Source organism: Rosa chinensis, chromosome 2, assembly GCF_002994745.2.
Source record: "Rosa chinensis cultivar Old Blush chromosome 2, RchiOBHm-V2, whole genome shotgun sequence".
In the NCBI taxonomy this organism is placed as follows: domain Eukaryota; kingdom Viridiplantae; phylum Streptophyta; class Magnoliopsida; order Rosales; family Rosaceae; genus Rosa; species Rosa chinensis.
Window position 1 is genome coordinate 60,352,258 of NC_037089.1, and position 17,910 is coordinate 60,370,167.

The window sequence follows — 17,910 nt, forward strand, 5'->3', positions numbered from 1 at the left end:
AAGGTTTGGGTCACTCCATCCATTACCAATTGGTTCTGGATTTGAGTCCCAGTTTACTTTACCATGGTATCAAACCGGGTTATCCCAGTTGTCCACGTGTAATGAAACCTTGCCTAAGGGTTTATAAGGGTTTGTGCCACTTCATCCATTGCCAATTGGTTCTGGATCTGAACCCAAGATTAAGACTGTCCGCGTATGGATTATCATGCTGCAGGTTTTGCTACGGGTAAATTCATTGAAAAAGTAGATCCAACATCCTACATGTCTTTGTCCAAGGTTTAGTAAAACTATATATACTCCATAGGGTCTGTTAAGCTAATAGCTAGCTTAAGCTTTTATGAGCCTATTCAACGTGGTATTGAAGCTGTCAGATACCAAAACTACATCAACAGATATGTGCATGGATACATATTCAGTGTATATATATATATATATATATATATATATAGTACTTGGAAGATCTGATTATGAGATAACAAGAATAATAATACGTACGGTCATACCATAGGCGAGGACCATGACTTTGTCACTGTCTATAACTGTTGGAACTCTATGAGCTAGCTACAGTAACTACTGTGCATTCTGAAAATTCTTGCCTTACGATTCTTTGTACAATGGCATCTGTTGCAGAATCAATGGAAGCAGTTGCCTCATCTAGAACTAGAATTCTGTTCCTCTTGAGTATCACCCTTCCAAGGCAAAACAGCTGGCGCTGTCCGGCGCTCCAATTTTCTCCTTCATCACTTACTGTTAAATAGAGTTATGTTGAAAGATATCGACATAATGTGTGTCTTTACAAACTAGGGTTTAGAGTTGTAATAGGAATGTGTTTTAGGTATTCAATTGTAATCGGATTCTATTACCTTTTGGGTACCTTGTAACTCCCTATTTAAAGGGCTCCTATTATCAATGATAACACAATTCTATTCTCCTACAACACGATTCACGCTTAACGAACTAAGAGTGTGCATAATTAAACGAACTAAGAGTGTTCGTGTGAACTAAGAGCGTTCACAATGCTTGGACTAAGAGCGTCCGTAAGCATCAAATTGTGACCATATTAAAACATTATTGTTTGGTCTAATCCAAAAGAGATTCTTGGAAATTGATTTCTTGGTAGCATAGCTCGGAAATCTTATTATTTTAGTTTTCGTGGAAGTTTAACTCCGAAACTAATATATTTTCTCTTCTTATTTTCAGGATGTCGAATGAACCTAGACTCGACTTTCCCATGCTTGACTCAACAGGCTTGGATTATCACAGTTGGGTAACCGATGTTGAGAATCATCTCACTTCCAAGGGAATATTACCCATAATCCAGGCACCTAACCCGGATCTTTTGTTCAACCGAACATCTACAAAGCATGCCCAAGCAGTTATCTTGATGCGACGCCATATGGACAAGGCACTCAGATTGGAGTATATGTCGATCAAGGATGCAAGAGAGCTATGGGTAGCGCTAGAAGAGCGCTTTGGCAATGTCCAAGATTCCCTCCTCCCTGACTTGAAGGTTCAATGGAACAATCTGCGCTTTGCTGACTTCAAGTCTGTTACTGAATATAATTCAGAGGCTCTTCGCTTACAATCCATGTTGAGATTCTGTGGACAACCTGTCACAGAGCAAGAGCTAATTGAGAAGACTCTCTCCACCTTCCCCGTTTCAGCCATTGTGGTATCAAAGTAATACCGTACTGAAGTCAATGCTGGACGGATCACGAGGTTTCATCAGCTTATCAATATCATATCTGTAGCTGAGAAACATGATAACATCCTCGTGAAGAATTATAATTCAAGGCCCATTGGAACTAAGAGCGTTCATGAGGCGAATTATAATGCACCCAAAAGAGGGCACAAGGAGCGGAACCCTAGGAATAAGGGACATGAGGGACGTATGGGTCCATATAACCGCCCTAATCAGGAAGGAAACCGCAAGTTTGGAGGGAATACACGTGGTGGCAATGCCACACGTGGGAGAGGGGGTCGTGGCAACCCTATCCGTGGCAATGGAGCCATAGCTCGTGGTGGTGGAGCCATGGGTCGTGGTGGAGGCACAAATCCTCCTAGGGAACGCCCACAACATGCACCTCAATTGAAGGGAGGCAACCACAATGATATGTGTCATCGATGTGGATCTAGTGAGCATTGGTTCAAGCAATGCAAGGCAAGCGAGCAACTAGTTTCAAGATACAGGGCATACAGGGACCTGAGGGAGCAAGAAGTGTACCTTGCAGAAGAAGAAGAAAATGGTGGAGACGTTAATCTCACCATGGAGGACTTCAAAGCTGAAGATGAAGTGCACAAGGATGCTGCAGACTTTGATTAGAAATAGTCCTCTTTATTTTTCAAGAATCATGTAATAGTCAATAAATGACAATTGTGTTAACTCTTTCTTATGTGGCATACCCAATAAAATATGATGTCTAGGAAAGTCATTGAGATAATTGGTACTTAAGCGAGCCTCGCTCCACCAACCTCTCTCTCTACTTTCCTGGTCATATTCGATTGGAGTTGCCAAACGAATAGAGTGACTACGATGTGTCTTAGTTTGATTTTCTTTATTTTGGATTAGACCTTTTTGGACCATTTGATGTAATCATTGGCTACATTTATTAATAAAGTATCGTATTATTCAATGTCATGGACATGTTTTTAATTTCGAACTTTATTATTTCTCAGTATGTTTCCTGGAGAGTTGGAGTGCCTTGTTGATAGTGGCACCACACATACTATATTGCGACATAGGCAACTATTTCTATGCATGACGCCTAGTCGATCTTCTGTGACTACGATGGCTGGACCATCACAATTGATTCATGGTCGAGGACCAGCTCAATTTATGTTGCCAAATGGCACAAGTATTAATGTCACCGAAGCTCTATATGCTCCTAGGGCTGGAAGGACCCTATTGAGTTTTAAAGATATAAGAGCCAATGGTTTTCATGTGGAAACACATTGTGAGAATGGACAAGAGTTCCTTTGCATCATCTTTAATGACTAGGAAAGTCATTGAGATTATTGGTACTTAAGAGAGCCTTGCTCCACCAACATCTCTCTCTACTTTCCTGGTCATATTTGATTGGAGTTACCAAATGGATAGAGTGACTACAATGTGTCTTACTTTGATTTTATTTTGGATTAGACTTTGGAAACTTTGATGTAATCATTGGCTATTAATAAAGTGCCAATTCTTTTACTTAATGTCTTGGACATACCTTAATTCGAACTTTATTATATAAGAGCCAATGGTTTTCATGTGGAAACACATTATGAGAATGGACAGAGTTCCTTTGCATCACCTCTAATGACTACGGACATAAACGAGTATTAGAGAAACTTATATGTCGCTCTAGTGGGTTGTATGCAACCACTATTCGAGTCATTGAATCCAACCATATCATGAGAGATGACTTATGGGATTCTAACACATATAGGCTTTGGCACGATCGTCTGGGACACCCAGGTCGTGATATGATGATCCGTATACTAAAGACTTCACACGGACATCCATTTTTCAAAACGAAAAGAAGTCAGAAGGAAAATTCGGTCCAAGGTAGGGCCAGAGCCGCCTACCCCCTGCAGCCCAATAGTAGTATTGACACCACTAATGCCTCCTTGGTTCATTTCTCTACTTCTAAAGTCAATTGTGACTTCATGGCTCAACTGGATTCTTCTATGGTTGCTTCTAAAGACCATCTTTCATTTTGCAAAGCCTGCTCTTTAGCAAAATTAGGATCGAGACCATCCTATGCAAAGGACACTAAACAAAATATTCCATTCTTGCAACGAATCCAAGGTGATATTTGTGGACCTATCCAACCAACTTGCGGACCATTTAGATATTTTATGGTGTTGGTTGATGCATCGACACGTTGGTCACATGTCATGCTTTTGTCCACCAGAAATGCTGCATTTGCTAAACTCATAGCACAAATCATTAAGTTAAGGGCTCACCACCCTAATCATCTCATTAAGTCAATTCGTCTTGACAATGCTGGAGAGTTTACGTCAAAAACTTTTGATGACTATTGCATGTCCATTGGGATTGAGGTTGAACACCCTGTTCCTCACATTCACACCCAAAATGGTCTCACAGAAGCCACCATTAAAAGACTTCAAATGGTTGCTAGAGCATTGGTTATGCGCACCAATCTCCCTGTTTCTGCTTGGGGCTATGCAATATTGCATGCAGCTGTGCTTATTCGTCTGAGGCCTACTGCCACTCAACCCTTCTCTGCATCCCAGATGGTTACTGGGTATGAGCCCAATGTCTCACACTTACGCATATTTGGGTGTGCAGTTTATGTGCCAATTGCGCCGCCACAGCGCACCAAAATGGGTCCTCAAAGACGATTGGGCATTTATGTTGGATATGACTCTCCAACCATTATCTGCTATTTGGAACCCTTGACAGGCGATCAATTTACCGCAAGATTTGCGGATTGTCACTTTGATGAGACAGTCTTCCCATCGTTAAGGGGAGATCAGAACAATAATGTTCAACAGGAACGACAGGAATTGTCGTGGTCTGTCCCCACTTTGTCTCATCTTGATCCCTGAACCGCACAGTCCGAAATTGAAGTGCGGAGAATTCTCGATCTTCAGAACGTAGCAGACTCTATGCCTGACGCGTTTTCTGATATCGCTAAAGTGACAAGATCACATATACCTGCTGCAAACGTGCCTGCAAGGATTGATGTCCCTAAAAATAGTGGACATGGCGCCACCTCTAGAGGTATTGAGCATGGCGCCACCATCACTAATGGTGATGGCAATGTGGCTCAAGCTGGGCTCCCAACAAGGAAACGTGGGAGGCCCAAAGGTTCGATGGATTCTCGCCCGAGAAAGAAAGCGAGTTTGGCACAAAAAGATCCATTAATCATCGACATAAATAACCCGTCTCATGAAGATATTCTGGATTATGGTTATGTCCAAGAGACATCATTGGGGGACGCTCCAATGTCAGAACCAATTCCAGAGAATAGAGAGATCTCCATGAATTACACTAGTGTACATGAGACGTTGAGTCGAGACTCTATTATCCTTGATGATGTGTTTGCATATTCTATCACTCGAGGAATTATAGAACATGATGATATCGAACCTCCCTCCGTTGAAGAATGTCAACGTAGAGCAGACTGGCCTAAATGGAAAAATGCGATCCAGGTTGAATTGGATTCACTAACAAAGAGACAGGTATTTGGGCCTATAACGCTGACACCCCCAAGTATAAAGCCTGTTGGCCATAAATGGGTCTTTGTTAGAAAGCGTAATGAGAAAAATGAGGTTGTTAGATACAAAGCCCGCCTTGTGGCGCAAGGTTTCTCACAACGCTCTGGAATCGACTACGAGGAGACATACTCTCCCGTAATGGACGTTATAACGTTCCGCTACCTTGTCAGTTTGGTAGTTTCCGAAAAACTTGACATGCAGCTTATGGATGTGGTTACAGCATATCTCTATAGGGATCTAGATTCAGAGATATATATGAAGGTTCCAGATGGACTTCAATTACCCAAGTCAAGTGGCTCTAAACCACGGAGCGCGTTTTCAATAAGATTGAGACGCTCACTATATGGATTGAAACAATCCGGACGGATGTGGTATAACCATCTAAGTGACTACTTAATTGGGAAGGGATATGTCAATGATGAAATATGCCCATGCGTGTTTATAAAAAGGACAAGTTCCGGATTTGCAATTGTAGCAGTTTATGTCGATGACATGTACCTAATTGGAACTCTAGATGAGTTAAAGGAAACTGCTAAGTACTTGAAATCCGAATTTGAGATAAAAGATCTTGGGAAAACACGGTTTTGCCTCGGATTAGAACTCGAGCACCGTAGTGATGGGATTATGATCCATCAGTCAGCATATACTCAAAAGTTATTAAGGCGCTTTAATGAAGATAAAGCAAAGCCTGTGAGTACTCCCATGATCGGTCGTAGTCTTGAGCCAGAAAAAGATCATTTTCGTCCAAGGGATGAGGACGAAGACCTATTAGAGGCAGAAGTGCCCTATCTAAGTGCAATAGGCGCATTATTGTACTTCGCTCAATGCACAAGACCGGATATCTCATTCGCAGTGAACTTGTTAGCTCGACATAGTTCTGCGCCAACACGCCGCCATTGGATTGGCATCAAGACAATCTTTCGATACCTGAGAGGTACGATTGATATGGGCTTGTTTTATCCCTACAGAGAGAAGAGAAACAACGGAAGTGTTGGATCAGACTCCACAAGGCAAAATGCCACCTTCCGTGCTCCTCCTCCCCTCCATCAAAATGACAACGATGTTTTGATGGGTTTTGCTGATGCAGGGTATCTCTCTGACCCTCACAAAGGTCGCTCCCAAACGGGTTATGTCTTTACCATGGGAAGCACTGTGATATCTTGGAGGTCTACAAAGCAGACCCTTGTTGCCACTTCCTCAAATCATGTAGAGATTATTGCTCTACATGAAGCTGTGCGAGAATGCATATGGCTAAGGTTTGTAGTTAGACACATTCGAGGAACTTGTGGTTTGAAGTCTACCACAAATAAACCTACATGCATTTATGAAGATAATGCAGCTTGTATTGAGTAAATGAAGTTAGGTTTCATCAAGGGTGACACCACCAAGCATATATCGCCAAAGTTCTTTTACAATTAGCAACAACAGACACTTCTAAATATTGAAGTAAACCAAATCCGATCAGAGGATAATGTAGCGGACTTATTTACTAAGTCGTTACCAAAATCCACCTTCGAGAAACATGTGAAGAGCATCGGATTGAGAAAGTTATCCGAACTCCCATGATTGTAGCAATCAGGGGGAGACATTGACATCAGGGGGAGGCATGATGTCTACATGTTCGATCTCGAAGAGTGAAGGACGTGTTGTGCTCTTTTTGTCCTTCGACCAGGGTTATTTTTGTCCTTCGACCAGGGTTATTTTTGTCTCACAAGGTTTTTGTTACCTGGCAAGGTTTTTAACGAGGCAACAATCAAAGCGTCATCACCAAGTTTGAGCGGCACAAGGGGGGGGAGTGTTGAAGGATATCGAGATAATGTGTGCCTCTACAAACTAGGGTTTAGAGTTGTAATAGGAATGTGTTTTAGGTATTTAATTGTAATCGGATTCTATTACCTTTTAGGTACCTTGTAACTCCCTATTTAAAGGGCTCCTATTATCAATGATAACACAATTCTATTCTCGTACAACAAGTTACAGTTATATAAAAATCTGATCTATTCACCTCACTGGTTGATAAAGTTGATGAAATTGGGTGGTTAACTAAGATGTCCATCATGAATTTTCTTATTTGTTTACAGGTAGAAACATCAACTCACCAGACGAATCTAGTTGATTAGGTAGGCTGATAACTGTTGGCTTGAGCTGACACTTCTCTAGAGCCTAAAAAAAACTTTGGTAATTAAAATGGTCCACAGTAAAACTTCATCTGAAAAGTGCTAAACTGGATGTCATTAGTAAAACATGCTGAGAAACAATAGAATAATATTTATGCAGTACGTAAAAGCCATTATTGGAGTCCATTGGCCTACCCTCCGTATTTCATTGTCAGAATAAAGGCCGAGAGGATCCAAGTTGGTTCGAATGCTACCCTTGAAAAGAGTCGGTTCTTGAGGGATGATGCTGAGGTTCATTCTTAAGTTTTTTTATACCCATGGAGCAGATCTCAAGTCTATCTATAATAATTTTACCGCTGCTTGGCTCTACTAAACGAAACAAAGCACTTACAGTATAGTTTTTCCACTTCCCGTTCTTCCCACAACTCCTACTCTACTGCCTTCTTTGAATATGCATGTAATTCCCTTGAGAACTAGCGGAGCATTTGGAGGATATTTTAACTTTACCAAAGAAAAATAATAAAGATCAGAAATTTTTAATAATCAATTGATAAAGAGATTACTTAACATTAAAGGGAAGTTCTTGTGTATGATTAAACTATATCTCACCTTCAGAGAAAACACCTCTATCCTACCCTTTTGAGGCCATGAAGATGGTGGCCTTTTGTCCTCTACAATTGCTGGAGGTTCTGGTGAAATCTGCATGAATTGTTTTAGCCTTTCGACTGAGATGACGTAGTTGGACAAGTTACAATACCATCGAGTCATAAAAACTTGTGATGCTGTTAGTGTTAAAGCATAAGAAAGAGAAAGCCCCACAAGCTCTGCACACATCCACAAAAAGGAGGCAAAACTCTTGCTCCTTCAAATTCCTCAGTATGAAACTGCATGAAAATACCTGGAGCAACATAACCCTTGGGAAGTAAAATAAGGAGAAAAGCAGCAGTGAAAATTGTCAAGTTCTGAAGTGCTTCTGTCCTTATAATTAACCACTCCATGGCTGCATTAGAATGAAAATACAATCCTGCATCTGTGTCAACTAGCCTTAGGTAATTTTGGAAGAACCTGTCAACCATGTTAAAAGCTCTTATAGTCACGACTCCAAGTGATGTCTCAGCTGCATAGTTGTTGGCATGAGCTTTGGTTGTTCCATTTATCCTTATTATTAGTTCCCTTGCAGAGGCTAGATAATAATTCTGCAAACCAAACAAGGAAGTCCATCATTTCATTAGTCAATAATGAGAGAAATTGAAGAAAATCAAGAAACTATAATTCTGATCTACCTGAACATATTTAACAGCAGCCATAGCAGGAATGGCTACAATGAGAACTTGCCATGTGATAGAAGCCATAATTCCAATTACTCTGAGCACATCAATACCAGTGGTCAAAGCAAAGATAATATATAGAGAACGGTATGTCAAAATCCAAAACACTTAAATCTGACGAAGCCTGCAAAAAATGGACATGCATTCTGAAATAAGTAATATTCAAATACACCTTACAAATTAAAGTAACCGAGAATATGACTTTTTATGTCTTAAAAGGTCAAGTACACTCACTCGTGTAAGAATCCTCCGAACAGGGGTCGAGTCAAAGAACAACATGGGAGCCGTAAAGATAGCATCAGTGTATTCTGCTATCTCAATACTTAGTTATGTGTTTGTATATCTAAGGACAATTCTTGCAGTCCAATTGGGGTTGAAAGCTTCTGAAGCCTTTTGCTCTGGTAATAAATTGAATGGCTACAGCTAACCAATAAGTTGAAACAACCAGAACACCAACAAAACTACAATGTGCTATTAGGCCTAAACATAGAAGAAGTATTCCCTTAGAAACAAAAATATAATCCCAAAAAAGGCTTCCATCCGACATCACCAATCTCTTTCTTTTCTTCTTCTGTAAGTTGCACCCTTCAAAAATATGTCCTCTTCACTGCTATCTCTAGGGAGGTTAGTCCGAAAAGACTCCTCTGGCTGGACCATATCTTCATTTTTATTTGCTATTTCGCTTTTATAACTTGAAGGACCCAATGTGGTTACTGTACATCCATGAGCACGCACAAGCTGCTTAAATGCTGTTCCTTCTGTCAAGAGACCGTCGTAGCTTTCGGATTGAGTAATTTGTCCACCCTCCATCACCTGCGAAAACACATAAGGTGCAAAGTGCGTATTTTTTTGTTTATATATACAACCAAATATTCATAGGGTTCAATGAATAGAATGATTAAAGATATTATGAAAAAATATATTATATGAGCTAATGATCTTGTACCAAAATTTGATCAAATTCTGAGAGAAACTCTACTTGATGCATGAGTCACCAAAATTCAGTTTTCTTTGCCTGAGCCTCCATGACGCAACCCTGCATAAATCATTCAAATCAATCAATCTTCTTGAAATACATGTACTGTCTTTCTTACACGAAAGAGAATTACAGCTGTGTGTGCATCCACTGCACTAAAGGGGTCATCATGGAGATATATATCAGCATCACTATAGATGGCTCGGGATAGCTGAATCCACTGCTTCTGTCCTCCACTCATGTTAAGGCCCTTCTGGCCTATTTCAGTAAGATCACCATGCCAAAAGCTATTAATATATTGGATGCCCTTTGAGATTTGAGGGTAACTCCCGAGTTTACCTCCCGAGTTAATCAGTTTACCTTCTGAGTTTTTCAATTTTCCTCAACCGTGTCTAAAAAAGACAATTCTCATTCTCCCTCTAATTCTCATTCTCCTTTCTCTTATGACAAAGGAGCCCACTTTAAAGTTAAGCTAATTCAAATTGGGAAAAACAATGCCCCTAGCACTCTGCTAGGGTTTGTGGAGAGGCGCGTCTCTTGGCTGTCGCATCCTAAACCTACTCCATTCATGGAGATATTTTCAGGCTTCGGCCTCTGTGTGTTGGCTTTTGCTATTCTCGATAGCAGAGCGTGGGTTGAGGAGAGTTGTGGCGTTGGTGTGGTCATGATGGCGAGCCAAATGACTTTTGGATTAGCGAAGGAGGGCAGCGGTGGTGGTTGGAAGGAGTGGGATCCGGGTAGAGGGTTGAATCTGTTCCCTTTCTCTTACTATGGTCGTTGCGGGTCAAATCATCCCTGTGATGATGGCACCTTGTGCAGGCTATGGTCGAGAAGATTGGGCTCATTCTCTCTCCGATCGGATCTTCCGCGACTGCTGCAACAGGTTTGTGGGTTGGCGGTTGGTGGGGATTCTGTTGGCTTCAAGGCAAGCAGTGACCTCCGGCGTAGGCGCAGTGGGCGTGGGGTGTAGGCGACTGTTCATCCTATGGTGGAGTGGCGGTGCTCTGGTGCACAGGTGTTGGAAAGTTTGCTTGATGCGTTGACCTGAATTCTAGGAGACGATCTCGTTGGGCTTGGGCTCAAGTTTATCATCTGGACTTAGGCCTAAGTCTGATTGGGTGGTATGGAAGGGAGGAAGTTGGACTCACCAAGTTTTGGATTCGGATTTGGGATCCAGGAGGTTTTTCGATAAAAATTTGGGATCCGGGACGGCTTTAATTCGTTGCGGTATCTACCTTTGTCCTATTTTTTGGATCAATACCCGCGAGGAACTACATGGATTATTGGTCTGAGGTTGTCAGCGAGTCTACTGATAGATTCTGCGGATAAATTTAGTTGTCAGTTTCTTATCAGTTTACTCCCCCTGAGCTTCACTCAATAGGTGGAGTGGAATTGCGTTTAACTGTGTCTCTTTCTGTTGGCCCCACTGGGGCGGGTCACTGTGTAATATTGCTTTTTCCATATTGAATACAAATGGTTGACCTCCTTCTACTCAAAAAAAAAAAGGAGCCCACTTAAGGGGATAAAATTGTCATTTCAAAAAAAAAAAAAAAAAAAACACCACCACAAAAATCAACCCAATCTTTTTTTAATAAACAGAGGAAAAGTGTTGGGTGCACAATTAAGAAAGAAAAGGGAAAAAGAATTCAAAGATTGATCATCATATTATGCCAACTGTGGGCAAAGAGATTACATGATATAGATGGTATCCCATATGGCAAAAGAAGAAAAAGACAGCAACGATACAGGACCACCGTTGCATACATCCAAAGGATGGCATTTAGGCATAGTGGGCCAGTACAAAAGAGATTTAGGAGTGATTAGATGGGCTACTCTTAACAAGTCCTGCCCCTTTCAGAGGCAGGCTGACCTCGGCTGCTAAACTGAGGAAAGCGGGCCACGATATCCTAAGCCTCTTCCCAAGTCGCGTCTTCTTTAGGCAAACCCTTCCACTGGACGAGCCACTGAGTCACCAAGCGTCCTTTCTTCTTGACCACCGCCATATCGATAACTTGCTCGGGTGACCACACAAGCTCGCCTTTGTCATCAAATTGGGGCAAGGTCTGAGAGGTGGGAAGGGAATCACCGATCCGAAGTTTGAGTAGGGAGACATGGAAGACCGGATGGATCTTCGACAATGCCGGAAGATCCAATCTGTATGCCACTTTGCCAATTCGTTCAATCACCTTGAAGGGCCCATAAAATCGTGGAGCGAGCTTGTGCGATGGTCGCTTGAGGAGAGAACGTTGCCGGTAAGGATGGAGCTTGAGGAAGACCCAGGCTCTAATTTCAAATTCCCGTTCAGTGAAGTTTTTGTCGACCTGTTGTTTCATGCGATTTTGTACCATCGTCATGTGGTGACGGAGAGACTAAAGTAAGGTGTCCCGATCACATAGTGCTGTGTCCACGGTGGTGCCGGGGAGGTAGCTGTGAATGGAAGGTGGTGGCTTGCTATAGAGAGCTTGGAAGGGTGTCATCTAAATGGTGGAGTAGTAGGAGGTGTTGTACCACCACTCTGCCCAATGAATCAATCTGTGCCAGAAAGATGGTTTATGCAGACGAAGCATCAGAGATAATATTCCAAGGATCGGTTGACCACCTCGGTTTGGCTGTCCGATTGAGGGTGGTAAGCTAAGCTTTTGAAAAACTTGGTGAGTTGGAGTTTGAAGAAAGCTTCCCAAAAGCGACTGAGAAAGATTGGGTCACGATCAGAGACAATTGACTTGGGCATACCATGAAGCCTGAAGACCTCCCGGAGGAAAACATCGGTGACTTGAGCAACGGTATATGGATGAGTGATGGGTATAAAATGACTATATTTGGAGAGGCAGTCAACGACCACTGAGATGGCGTTCATGCCTTGTGAGGAGGGCAGACCATCCACAAAGTCCAGTGATATATCATAGAAGACGTCTTCTGGAACTGGAAGGGGTTGGAGAAGGCCGGGTGGTTTGAGTGCTTCATAGTTTTGCCTTTGACATTGATCACAAGCAGCTACAAAGGCCTTGACATCCCGACGAAAGCCCAGCCACTCAAAATTGTGGGAGAGGCGGACAAGTGTGCGGAGGTAACCGGAATGGCCAGCCTCGAGTGAGCCATGAAACTCTTGGAGGACTTTGGCTCACCATTCAGTAGTCTGAGGTACAAATAACTTCCCTTTGTAAAGCAACTGCCCATTGAGTAGTGAAAATCCTTTCTTTGTTTGTTGGCCTTGGGTTAAGGCGTTGAGAATTTGTTGGGCCTCTGGGTCTTTGATGCAGGCTTGATGAATATGTTGTAAACTGTCAAAGATAGGTGAAGAGACAGCTTGTATGGGACAGAGTTCATGGCAGCGTGATAGCACATCAGGGACGGTGTGGAGGTGGTCGGCCCTGTACTCAATCCCATAGTCATAGCCCAAGAGTTTGGAGAGCCATTTGTGTTGGGAAGGGGTTGAAATCCTTTGATCAAGCAAGTGCTTCAGCGTCTGATGATCTATGAGAATGGTAAATGGGCTGCCCAGGAGGTAAGGTCTCCATTTATCCACTGCATATAATATGGCAAGCACCTCCTTATTATAGATAGAGAGGGATTGATTGTGTGGAGAAAGAGCCTTACTAAGATAGGCCACTGAATGTTTTTCCTGGGACAAGACCACTCCGATGCCGAGGCCGCGAGTGTCGGTTTCCACGATGAAGGGCTTGGAGAAATCGGGCATGGCAAGAACATGTGTTGTGGTGATGGCGAGTTTGAGCAGCGTGAAGGCGTCTTCAGCCTCAGGAGTCCAACAAAAATTATCTGTTTTTATCATGGCTGTAATAGGTTGGGCTATAAGCCCGAAGTGGTGAACAAACCTCCTATAGTAACCAGCGAGGCCCAAAAAACCACGAAGGCATTGCTCAACACCACCACCTCTTGCTATGGGACTTGGATACACCTTTACGCAAGCGTACGTATCGTTGTCAAGATAGGGAAGTATAATGCCCAAAGTTATCGTACCACGGGGATTAGTGGCTAACCCACAATCCTTGGGTGGTCGGAACTAAAGTCACTAAGCAAACCAAATAAAAATAAAGTGAATAAAAAGGCTAATCTAAGGCACCAAGCCTTAGCAATGCTCGGCTTTGGTTTTCACCAAAGCCTAATCAAAACTAAGAGCCTAGCGGTGGATATGCACAAATGAGTTGAAATTTGTAGGGGGTTTTGAATTGGGAATCAACTAAATTAAACGCAACCAAAAAGTAAACTAAACAACTAATTAACGAACTAGAAAATTAAATTTGGGTTTTCAAATTAATGGGAACATGGGAGTGTCGGGTGATTCACACTAACCCCCTTGCAAATATCGAAGCCAATTTCACAAATGCATGCATTTCTTATATGTGTCGAGTCCCGTATTTAGTACCGGTTAAGGCTACTAAACCAATTATCCTTTCGGTGTATCGATTATGCCGGTTAGGGCCACAATCAACTATCTAATTTAGGCATTACGCCGGTTAAGGCCGCAATATCTAAAATTAGAGGCCTAGAGTGCAAGATAATAGAGACCCAAGCAAGCTTAGCTACAATTAAGCTAGCTAATGGTCACCACACTTAAATCCTAGATGCAACAAGACCAATAAGTTGTCAATTTATCAATTTATTCATCACAATTGCCCACAACATAATTTCAAAGGGTGACAAAGCCTAGAAACATGCTTCTAAGGACCAATAAATTCGGATTTAAAGCATACACAATGGAAATTGCATTTATTAAAATTAAAGCATCAATATTTATACAAGATGAGTTAGGGGTTGACAACCCTAACTCCCAAAATTGAACTACTCACTCTCCATAGTTAAATACATCATCAATAGCAAATAAAATTATGGAATAGATAATAAGGAAGAGAGGGGAGAATTAGCTTGGTCACTTCTAGCTATGAGCTAGTATGAACCAAGCAATTTCTTCACCCAATTACCCAAAATAGAGGTGTGGTGCTCTTGATGATGATTCCCTTGAAGTCTTGAATAGTTGAATGAGTAATCCAATCCTAAATTTCCAAAAGATTACTAAGAAAAATAATAAAGAAAAGATGGTGGGAAGGTGATTGATGGGAGAAGGCAGCAGCCCTCCCCTTGGAAATTTGGAGAGCGGCGCTGCAGGTCTGTTGGTCTAGGGTTGTTCCGTCCTCTTGGTTAGAGGAATAGAGATCCCTTAAATAGCTCGTGGTCTGCGGCTATATGATTGAACATGGGGAGACAGTATGCCACGTGTCATAGTCACATTGGTTGAATGATGCAAGGATAATGCCACGTGCTGCTGTGCGTTTTGGCAGTAGAAGAAAGAATGAAATGCTGCAGTCCCACATTGCATAATTGAACCACAATGATTAATTATAATGCTGCCATGTGTCACCAAAATACATGATTTTGGACTCTCTCAATTCAGCCAACGTGCAATTCATAATTAACATTAATTAACCACTAGCTAATTAAGGCTAATGGTTAATTAAGGATGCTTTGACCTAGAGTTGACCACCTCAACCTTCATTGAAATATCCACCCTGCTACGATGATTTTGCACAATATGCTTTTAATTTCCGTGACTCCGCTTATTTTCTACAAAATAGATAAAATTAGATTAATTACATTATAATTGACGTGAGGATTAACTTAATTCTAGTGTTTTAGATATAATTACACGTATAAAAATGCGTGTAATCACTATGTTAGCATCCTAGACACATTCTCACTAAAACAAGCCTGCTTCCGAGTCTCGTCCTCATAATCGACATAACAATAGAAATCGTTGGAACAACAACAATGCTTTCAATACTATTGCAAGGATATCTTCTCCTGGTATCTTAGGCAGCATTCCTAGCTCAAGTCTGTGTCAACTTTGTCATAGACTAGGTCACTCAGCTCCCACATACCCTATGATCAACCGCTTTGCTCGCCTCAAATCTTCTCATGTTTCCACCTCCTCTGAGTGGACTTGCATTCCAGTTACTCCTCCTCTTCAGGTTCCCCAGCCCCCTTCGGCTTCTTAACCTCATCCAGCTCCCCTGTCACGCCCCTGATTTTTAACAACAATAAAAATCGAAATATATAATCCCATAATTATACATGCGTGAATGTTCAGTCATCAATACAAATACCTGGAACATCTTTCCTTTAAACAAGTACTTACTGAGGAACTGAACCATCCAAGATAACATACACTCGCTCCACAGAATTATATATTATACAAATTTACGAATTAAATTGTCATCACAAATAAAACGTAAATGCTCCTCAGAGCTTACTGCATAGCGGAAGTCATATATTGGCAAAGCCAACAAAAATTGCTTCCTACCCGTTCTGCTGCCAACAAGCTCCTTCAGCTTCAGCCACGATTTTCCTGACCTGCAGGATTAGACCCTACACTATTTACAATGGTGCACCGGGGTTGCCAAACAACAAACCCGGTAAGCTTCTTCAAGCTCGTATGAGTAACTCATGAACATCAATCAACAACTCACATCAATCTACTTAAGGAAACATGCAGCCATGAATCCTTCTAACATTCTATATCCTTTCCACAGAAATGACAACATGAGTAACCGCTATGACCATGCCCTATTTGCTAACTTAACCATCAAGTAGCAATTCAAGTCTCATCTAGACAATTAAAGAAGAATACCATCGGAACTCTCCTTTAAGCTGCATACCTATGAGTCTCAAGCAACCTCGACCGTTACTCCCATAAGCTATCATGGCAGATAAACTAGAACTCTATTGAAATTGTAATCACTCGTCCTAACCAGGACGTGATTACCTATTTCCTGCCTTGATCACCATCTGTGATCTATCACCATCTGTGATCTGTCACCATCTGTGACATATGATTTCAGACTCCGTCTAGTCAGGAAATCAACATCAAGGTCGCCATCTGCAACCTGTCACCATATGTGACCTATAATCTTTAGACCCCATCTGGTCTCAGCTCAACCATTGATCACCATCTGTCACCATCTGTGACTCATGATCTTCAGACCCCATCTGGTCATGATGTCAAACATCAAGGTTACCGTCTGCAACCTGTTACTATATATGATTTATCACCATCTGTGACATAAGATCTTCTTAGACCCTATCTGGTCTTAAGATCAACGTTAAGTAAGTCGCATCTGACCTAAAAACGTTACAAAACATCTAGCTTCGACTTTCCTAATCCTTGCTCACCATCTGTGACCCTTGGTACAAAGACCAATACATCTAAAATGAGTCACGCTTGACTCAAAATGTAACATCAAGCTCAATACTTTTCAAACAATAGAAAACATCTTTTTCTATAATATCGTTTCCTGAAAAGTCGCATTTAACAATAATATGAACACCATCATGCATATTATTATTCATCACAATCATTCACAAGGATATATATATTTCATCTAAATATATATATATAGTCATTCGCTCAGGAATGCCTACTAATACCAACTATAGTTTGCAGTTAAATAATTAACGCCAAAACAATAATGGTACTTCTGTTCATAAAGGTCCTTGTGAGATTTACTCACCTCGAAACTCCTGTTGCGTCTTCAATGCAGAATAAGTAGTCAAACTACAGAATAACCGTCCAAATACTTCGTCAAGTACCTAATCACAAACGGTTCCCACTTAGTAACGATTTACATTTGATTTAAGTTCGAAACCCCTGTTTTTGAACTAAAATCCCCAAAGTGGAGCCAATCGAGGCAAAACCACATCCGAGACCTCCCAAAGTCTTCGGAATACGTCCACGATCGATGTGACCAAACCACAAGTCGATCGGACGCTCGAATCCTCACGGATCAAATAAATCGATCGGTATGAAACTGCAAAAATCATAACAAATTCATTCGAACTCCAAAATTTGCATATTATATATCGAAACACTCGTATCGACGAGTAGAAGACATATAATACCAGAAACAGTCCCATACATGGCCGGAACACAGCCGGAACGCCGCCACAGACGGTGGCGCACCGCCGCCGGCCAAAACTCAATATTTCACAAAACTCCCAACATCAAAAAGCTTCATCTAAGCATGCTTGTGAACTTTCATAACTGGATCGAAGTCAGAAAACAAGCCTAAGGGATCGAAAACTACCTCACAAGCCGTGAACAGTAATCCAATCCGAGTTGATCGAAGTTTCACGTGAATCGATCCAAACAACCACCAAGGATCGATCGGCGAGGCTGTTCTGAGCTCAACCAAGAAAAATCGAAGCCTTGCCGACGTCGGAGCTGTGTTTTCAGGCCGGGTCCGATTTC

The 17,910-nt window shown here is 41.7% G+C and overlaps 1 pseudogene; it reads right to left on the bottom strand.

Annotated features, from left to right (window-relative positions):
* Positions 1-347: 347 nt before the first annotated feature.
* On the bottom strand, positions 348-10,316 carry LOC112184669 (annotated as a pseudogene).
* Between the last annotated feature and the right edge of the window lie 7,594 nt (positions 10,317-17,910).